The sequence below is a fragment of the Drosophila albomicans genome, unplaced genomic scaffold (assembly GCF_009650485.2).
Source record: "Drosophila albomicans strain 15112-1751.03 unplaced genomic scaffold, ASM965048v2 utg000341l_pilon, whole genome shotgun sequence".
NCBI classification, from domain to species: Eukaryota; Metazoa; Arthropoda; class Insecta; order Diptera; family Drosophilidae; genus Drosophila; species Drosophila albomicans.
The window spans coordinates 15067-23911 of record NW_026263620.1 but is presented as its reverse complement, the minus strand read 5'-3'; the positions used below and the strand labels follow the sequence as shown (position 1 = coordinate 23911).

Below are 8845 nucleotides of genomic sequence, written 5' to 3'. Positions count from 1 at the left end.
ATCTTCATGTCTTAACTTTGTGCCACTAATTATGATGCGCTTCTTTTGCTACCAAACACATAATTTGTATGAAATAAATGCATACTAAATAACGCAAGTATTCTGTTCATATAGATACATACATAAATGTATATATATATTTTTTTATATCATGCATATTTTTAATTTTCGCCACTAATATGATGGCGTCCTTCTGGCTACCAAATTCATGTAATTGCGTACCAAATAAATGTATATTTAAAATACACAAGTATTTTGTACACATAGATATACCATGCATATTTTAATTTCGCCACTAATATGATGGCGTCCTTCTGGCTACCAAATAAATATATACATATAACTAACGCTTACTAAATAAATGCATATTTAAAATATACAAGTATTTTGTACACATAGATATACTATGCATATTCTTAATTTTCGCCACTAATATAATGGCGTTCCTTTTGCTACCAAATAAATATATATAACCAACGCATAATAAATAAATGCATATATAAAATACGCAAGTATTTTGTACACATAGATATACTATGCATATTCTTGATTTTCGCCACTAATATAATGGCGTTCCTTTTGCTACCAAATAAATATATATAACCAACGCATAATAAATAAATGCATATATAAAATATGCAAGTATTTTGTATACATAGATATACTATGCATATTCTTAATTTTCGCCACTAATATAATGGCGTTCCTTTTGCTACCAAATAAAATTATATACAACTTTAACGCATTACTAAATAAATGCATATAAAAATACGCAGTAATTTTGTACACATATATAACCTATGCATATCTTGATTTTCGCACTAATATAGATGGCGTTCCTTTTGCTACCAAATAAATATATATAACCAACGCAATAAATAAATGCATAATAAAATATGCAAGTATTTTGTATACATAGATATACTATGCATATTCTTAATTTTCGCCACTAATATAATGGCGTTCCTTTTGCTACCAAATAAATATATATAACCAACGCATAATAAATAAATGCATATATACTATGAATTCTTATACACTAATATAAATGGCAAGTGTATTTACGTATACTTAGATATACTTAGTATGCATATTATTAATTTTCGCGCACTAATATAATGGCGTTCCTTTTGCTACCAAATAAATATAAATAACTAACGCATACTAAATAAATGCATATTTAAAATATACGCAAGTATTTTGTACACATAGTTATATACCCTTGCATATTCTTAATTTTCGCCACTAATATGATGACGTTCCTTTTGCTACCAAATACAATATATATATAAACCAACGCATTATAAATAAATGCATTATATAAAAATACGCAAGTGTTTTGTATACTTAGATATACTTAGTATGCATATTATTAATTTTCGGCCACTAATATAAATGGCGTTCCTTTTGCTTACCAAATAAATATATATAACCAACGCATAATAAATAAATGCCATATATAAAATATGCAAGTGTTTTGTATACTTAGATATACTTGTTATGCATATTATTAATTTTTCGCCTGTAACTTAATGGCCGTTCCTTTTTTGCTACCAAATAAATATATATAACTAACGCATACTAAATGAAATGCATATTTTAAATACACAAGTATATTTTGTACACATAGATATATATTTATTTATATATATATAAATATATTTATATTATATATAAATTTTCTTCTTTATATGCGTAATTGTATAACACATAATTAATAATTATGCATACAAATTGGCATATTTATATATATAATATATATATAATATTTTTTTATATATGCCTTAAACATATATATTTATTTATCGAATCGTCAAGCAAAGGATAAGCTTCAGTGGATCGCAGTATGGCAGCTGCTCAACCACTTACAACACCTTGCCTGTTATAAAAGTCGTTTTTACAATTGATTCAAGGCTTTGTCATTGTATTAAATAATAAAGGTTTTAATATATAACTAGCGCGGCACCAGGTGATCGAAGATCCTCACCAATTTACTATGTTATATGTAACATTGGCATCACATCCATACGTCGTCTATTAAATGAATAATAAACTTGTTAATGTTTTAGAAGCCATACAAGCAAATTGCCCTTATTTATTCATTGCAGTCCAGCACGGATACGACCTTAGAGGCGTTCAGGCATAATCCAACGGACGTAGCGTCATACACGCACTAGTTCGCTCGAACAAGTATTGTGCATTGGTCCTACTGCGGTTCTCTCGTACTAACGCAGGAATGCTGTCGCAACACGTTTTTGTCATTAGTAGGGTAAAACTAACCTGTCTCACGACGGTCTAAACCCAGCTCACGTTCCCTTGCATGGGTGAACAATCCAACGCTTGGTGAATTTTGCTTCACAGTGATAGGAAGAGCCGACATCGAAGGATCAAAAAGCGACGTCGCTGTATGAACGCTTGCCGCCACAAGCCAGTTTATCCCTATGGTACTTTTCTGACACCGTCTTGTTAAAACTCTTTAAACCAAAAGGATCGATAGCGCCGAGCTTTTGCCTGTCCCTGTGTGTACTGAACACCGAGATCAAGTCAGGCATTTGCCCTTTTGCTCTATGTGTGGTTTCTGTCCGCACTGAGCTGGCCTTGGACACCTCCGTTATGTATTTGAGAGAGATGTACCGCCCCAGTCAAACTCCCTACCTGGCAATGTCTTGAATTGGATCATACCTGAGTAATTGAGTTATACAAATTTTTAATTTAAGAACACATAAGATGCACTCTCTCATTAATGAATTGTTTGCGATTATATAACAAACTCGTGATACTTTGATCAGAAGAAGCTTGCATCAAAACCCAATACCATAAGATATAATAAATATAATCCGTATAATGGCTAGGAAATGATACACCGTTCCATTTAATCAAGTAAGTAAAGGAAACAATAAGAGTAGTGGTATTTCATTGTCGATACTAAACCGAAATTTTAATATTCCCACTTTATTCTACACTCTTATGTCTCCTTACACTGCAGATTAGAGTCAAGCTCAAAAGGTCTTCTTTCCCGCTAATTATTCCAAGCCCGTTCCTTGGCTGTGGGTTTCGCTAGATAGTAGATAGGGACAGTAGGAATCTCGTTAATCCCATTCATGCGCGTCACTAAATTAGATGACGAGGCATTTGGCTACCTTAAGAGCATAGTTCCCCAGCGTTGCCCGCGCTTACTTGAATTTCTTCACTTTGACATTCAGAGCACTGGGCAGAAATCACATTGTGTCAACACCCGCTAGGGCCATCACAATGCTCTTTGTTTTAATTAGACAGTCGGATTCCCCAAGTCCGTGCCAGTTCTGAATTGATTGTTAATTGATAATCGTTATAATTTAAAAGAACTAGCTGGTTGCCCAACTAGTATTCTTAAAAATTTTAGCAAGAAAGTTCCACAATTGGCTACGTAACTAAACTATCCGGGGAACAAGAACTACCATAAATGATAGAAACTCTATTTACCCAGAACGAGCACATAAACCATGTTATTGTTTCCCAATCAAGCCCGACTATCTCAATCTTCAGAGCCAATCCTTATCCCGAAGTTACGGATCTAATTTGCCGACTTCCCTTACCTACATTATTCTATCGACTAGAGACTCTTCACCTTGGAGACCAGCTGCGGATATTGGTACGGCCTGTTGAGAAGTTTGCGTGTCCCCACCATAAATTTTCAAGGTCCGAGAGAGAAAATATCGACACAACAGTATATGTCATGCTCTTCTAGCCCATCTACCATATCTCTCTGCGAAAGACTTCCATGGTAGTACGGCTATAAAACAGAAAAGAAAACTCTTCCGATATCTCTCGACGGCTTCTTTATGGTCGTTCCTGTTGCCAGGATGAGCACGAGGCCCATATTTAATAACAAACGGATACTCAACAGGTTACGGAATTGGAACCGTATTCCCTTTCGTTCAAAATTATTCAAGTTTTTTAATTATGACAAAATATAAATTTTAGTTACTTTTTTTTACTTGAAAATTTTCGGCTTTCGCCTTGAACTTAGGACCGACTAACTCGTGATCAACCACTGTTCACACGAAACCCTTCTCCACTTCAGTCCTCCAAGGTCTCATTCGATTATTTGCTACTACCACCAAGATCTGTACCAATGACGGCTCCATGCAGGCTTACGCCAAACACTTCTAAGCACACCATTGTACCTTCTACTCAGCACTAGTTTCAAAATTTATATTACAAGTATATAAATATCTACTTTAGCGGTAATGTATAGGTTAATACAACTTAAGCGCCTCCTTTTAAGGGCTAGTGATTGGCCCAGGTGAGTTGTTAACACGTCCTTAGCGGATTTCGACTTCCATGATCACGTCCTGGCGTTTATTAAAAGCCAAACCAGCTTTCCATGGTTTTATGCTGGATATGTTATTTGGGCACCGTAACATTACGTCGTTATTCCCACCGCGCGCAGTTCTGTTCCAAAAGTGGCGCACTGGGCAACATTATATCATAACCTTAACTTCATATCAGAGTTAAGTCTTTATATTATAGTTTTTGAGAATAGGTTTAAGTCGTTTTCGACCGCTAAGCCTCTAATCATCGATCGCTTTAAGATCGAGATTATTTATATACAACAGTTTAAATAGAAAAACAAGATAATAACTGAGGAACTTGGAAGGAAACCAGCTACTAATGGTTCATTGGTTTTTCGCCCCTATACTCAATTCTGACAATCGATTTGCACGTCAGAACTGTTTCGGTCTTTCCATCAGGGTTTCCCCTGACTTCAACCTGATCAAGTATAGTTCACCATCTTTCGGGTCACAGCATATATGCTCAAGGTACGTTCCAGTTAGAGGCATAAATAATATAAATATTATTATACATAACTATATAGAACGCCCCGGGATTGCGTTAATCAACTATAAATAGTTAAAAAACTAATCCCAATAATAGTCAAGTTAATTACGCTATTAGGTTTATATCCCAATAACTTGCACATATGTTAGACTCCTTGGTCCGTGTTTCAAGACGGGTCCCGAAGGTATCCTGAATCTTTCGCATTGTTAATCATACAAGTGCTTATAATAAACATAAAAATCAATGATAATCATGCCATTATATAATTCCGAAAAATTAACGCACTGTACTCATATAATCTATCAGCACTTTATCAAATTTTTGAAATTTATTTTATGTTAAAATGCAAGCACTCTAATTTAAATAAACTCTTATCAAAATTGTTTGATAAATTCCATACATGCTAATAGATTACAATGTCCTTATATGGAAAAAATGCACACTATCGTTATAATATTGATTAAATATTACAATTCTAATGATGAATTTTCCATAACGGATATTCAGGTTCATCGGGCTTAACCTCTAAGCAGTTTCACGTACTATTTAACTCTCTATTCAGAGTTCTTTTCAACTTTCCCTCACACGGTACTTGTTTACTATCGGTCTCATGGTTATATTTAGTTTTAGATGGAGTTTACCACCCACTTAGTGCTGCACTATCAAGCAACACGACTCTTTGGAAACATCATCTAATAATCATTAACGTTATACGGGCCTGGCACCCTCTATGGGTAAATGGCCTCATTTAAGAAGGACTTAAATCGTTAATTTCTCATACTAGAATATTGACGTTCCATACACTGCATCTCACATTTGCCATATAGACAAAGTGACTTAGTGCTGAACTGATTTCTTTTCGCTCGCCGCTACTAAGAGAAGAAAGTTTCTGCTTCGCTTTCGCTCGCCGCTAACTAGAAAATCCTTGTTAGTTTCTTTTCCTCCCCTAATTAATATGCTTAAATTCAGGGGGTAGTCCCATATGAGTTGAGGTTGTTTAATTACACTTATAGACAATTCTCTGCCTATTTTGAAATATACTATTTTTTTCTTGAAGGTCCATAATATTCACAAAATTATTCTTTATACCATATTCGTTAATAAGAGGCAATTCTAGTTTATAAAATAATATATTTTATGCTAGACATTCCTCAATATTATTTGAAATGAATAAAGAACATATAATTCTTCAAATTTCTCATGCAACAGAGTTTTAGTATTTTCATTTATTAATTCATATTATGAATATCTTAAGCGAGAACTTTTTAGATTCACACTTATATTATCCAATAATATACAATGTGCTTAAAATTCCGAAAAATTTTAAACAACTTATTTAGCATAGTCTTACAACCTCAACCATATGTAGTCCAACGCAGCACTAAAAAATTAATTAAAAGTACATAAGCATGGACTGCGATATTACGTTCAAAATGTCGATGCTTCATGTGTCTGCAGTTCACACGATGACGCACAGTTTGCTGCGTTCTTCATCGACCATGAGCCGAGGTGATCCACCGCTTAGAGTGATACATCTTTTTTTATTTCTACGTCAAGAATATTATTATTGAAAGAAATTAAAAATACACATTTTACTAGCATATATCAATTCTTCATAAAATTTTTTTTTTATACCCTAAATAAATGTTGCGAAATGTCTTAGATTACATAATCGATAATAATAGAATTATATGACAAGTATATTTTGCTAAAATTTACTTTTTATGATCACATATTGTAAAAGTTAACTGCAAACGTAACACATTGTTTTTCTTAGAGGTGTTGCGCAACCAATGTATGCGCACTGGAATATCACTAATACATTTTGCAACGATGTATATTATGGTACATATACACGCAGTTTTTTATTTTATCCAAAACACATAAAAAACACTCTTAATACAGTATATAATAATAATAATACATGACAAACGGTTTTTAGCTAATTTAAATTATTATATGTTGCATAATTGTATCTCATATGATTGAATAAAATATTTATATTTATTAGTTACATAATTTATTAAATATTGCAATTCCCTAAAAGAGAAAAACAAATTTAATTTATTAACGGTTAGATGCATTAAAACAATAATGATCCTTCCGCAGGTTCACCTACGGAAACCTTGTTACGACTTTTACTTCCTCTAAATAATCAAGTTCGGTCAACTTTTGCGAAACAACCGCAACACACAAGGCGTCACAGTGATCACGTCCGGAGACCTCACTAAATAATTCAATCGGTAGTAGCGACGGGCGGTGTGCACAAAGGGCAGGGACGTAATCAATGCGAGTTAATGACTCACACTTACTGGGAATTCCAAGTTCATGTGAACAGTTCAGTTCACAATCCCAAGCATGAAAGTGGTTCAGCAGGTTCCCGGACTCTCGGTCTAGAAATTACACGTGATACTTTCATTGTAGCGCGCGTGCAGCCAGGACATCTAAGGCATCACAGACCTGTTATTGCTCATCCATTATTGTAGACGCAATTTGTTCCATTTAAGAAGCTGTGTCTTATAATGGGACACACAACAGGTACAGGCTCCACTTATATAAACACATTAAACACAATAAACATTTTACTGCCACATGATGAAGGCTATATAAGCTCAACACCATAATCTGAAGGAATCTATTTATATATTTGAGTCTCGGTTCGTTATCGGAATAACCAGACTAATCACTCCACGACTTAAGACGGCATGCACCACCACTAGATTCGAGAAAGAGCTTTATCATCTGTCTTACACACTTATGTTCGGACCTGGGTAAGTTTTCACCGTGTTGAGTCAAATTAAGCCGCAGGCTCAACTCCTGGTGTGCCTTCCGCAAATTCCTTTAGTTTCAGCTTTGCAACCATACTTCCCCCGGAGCAAAAAGCTTTGTTTCCGGGAAAGCGACTGAGAGAGCATAAAAAGTAGCTACACCCAAATTGCTAGCTGGATCGTTTATGGTTAGAACTAGGCGGTATCTGATCGCCTTCGAACCTCTAACTTTCGTTCTTGATTAATCGAAAACATCTTTGGCATGCTTTCGCTTAAGTTAGTCTTACGAACGGTCAAGAATTTCACCTCTCGCGTTTCGTATACTAATGCCCCATCACGCTTCTATTAATCATTACCTCTTGATCTGAATACCAATGAAGCAGACAGAGGTTTATTTCATTATCCCATGCACAGAATATTAGGCATTTGAAGCTGCTTTTAAGACTCTAATTTGTTCAAAGTAATTGTACCGGCCCACAATACACACTCGATGAAGAGCATAATGCAGGTTTTTAAATAGGAGGACATATAAAAAAAGTACAAGTACTATTATATATATAAGAACTCCACCGGTAATACGTTACATACATAAAGGTATAGTACTAAACTACAATGTGTAGTTGCACTACCGTATGAAGCACAAGTTCAACTACGAACGTTTACCGCAACCAACTTTAATATACGCTATTGGAGCTGGAATTACCGCGGCTGCTGGCACCATGACTTCGCCTCCAATAGGTCCTTGTGCTTAAAGGATTTAAAGTGTATTCATTCCATACAGGGCTCGGATATGAGTCCTGTATTGTATTGTTTTCGTCACTTACTCCCGAGCTGGGAGTGGGTAATTTACGCGCCTTGCTGCCTTCCTTGATGTGGGAGCCGTTTCTCAGCTCTCTCTCTCGATCGAACCCTGATTTCCCCGTTACCCTTTGCAACCATGGTAGTCTAGATATACATCAAAAGTGATAGGGCAGACATTTGAAAGTTGCTCGTGGTACGAGAGACTCACGATCTGCATGTTATCTAGAGTTCAACCATGTAAGGATCTTGCGGATCGCTTGCGTTTTAGCCTATAAAGGCACACGTCAGAAGGTCCGTGTTTTAATTGCATGTATTAGCTCTAGAATACACAGTTACAGTGAACTGTTAACGATCTAAGAACCATAACTGATATAATGAGCCTTTTGCGGTTCACTATTATTCGTGTGTACTTAGACATGCATGGCTTAATCTTTGAGACAGCATATAACTGCTGG

At 35.2% G+C, this 8845-nt stretch overlaps 1 non-coding gene across 1 annotated transcript; it reads right to left on the bottom strand.

Moving 5' to 3' along the window:
* Window positions 1–1805: 1805 nt before the first annotated feature.
* LOC117577169 (large subunit ribosomal RNA) lies at window positions 1806–5817 on the bottom strand. Its single transcript, XR_004573064.1, has one exon. It is a non-coding gene; the product is annotated as a large subunit ribosomal RNA (ribosomal RNA).
* Between the last annotated feature and the right edge of the window lie 3028 nt (window positions 5818–8845).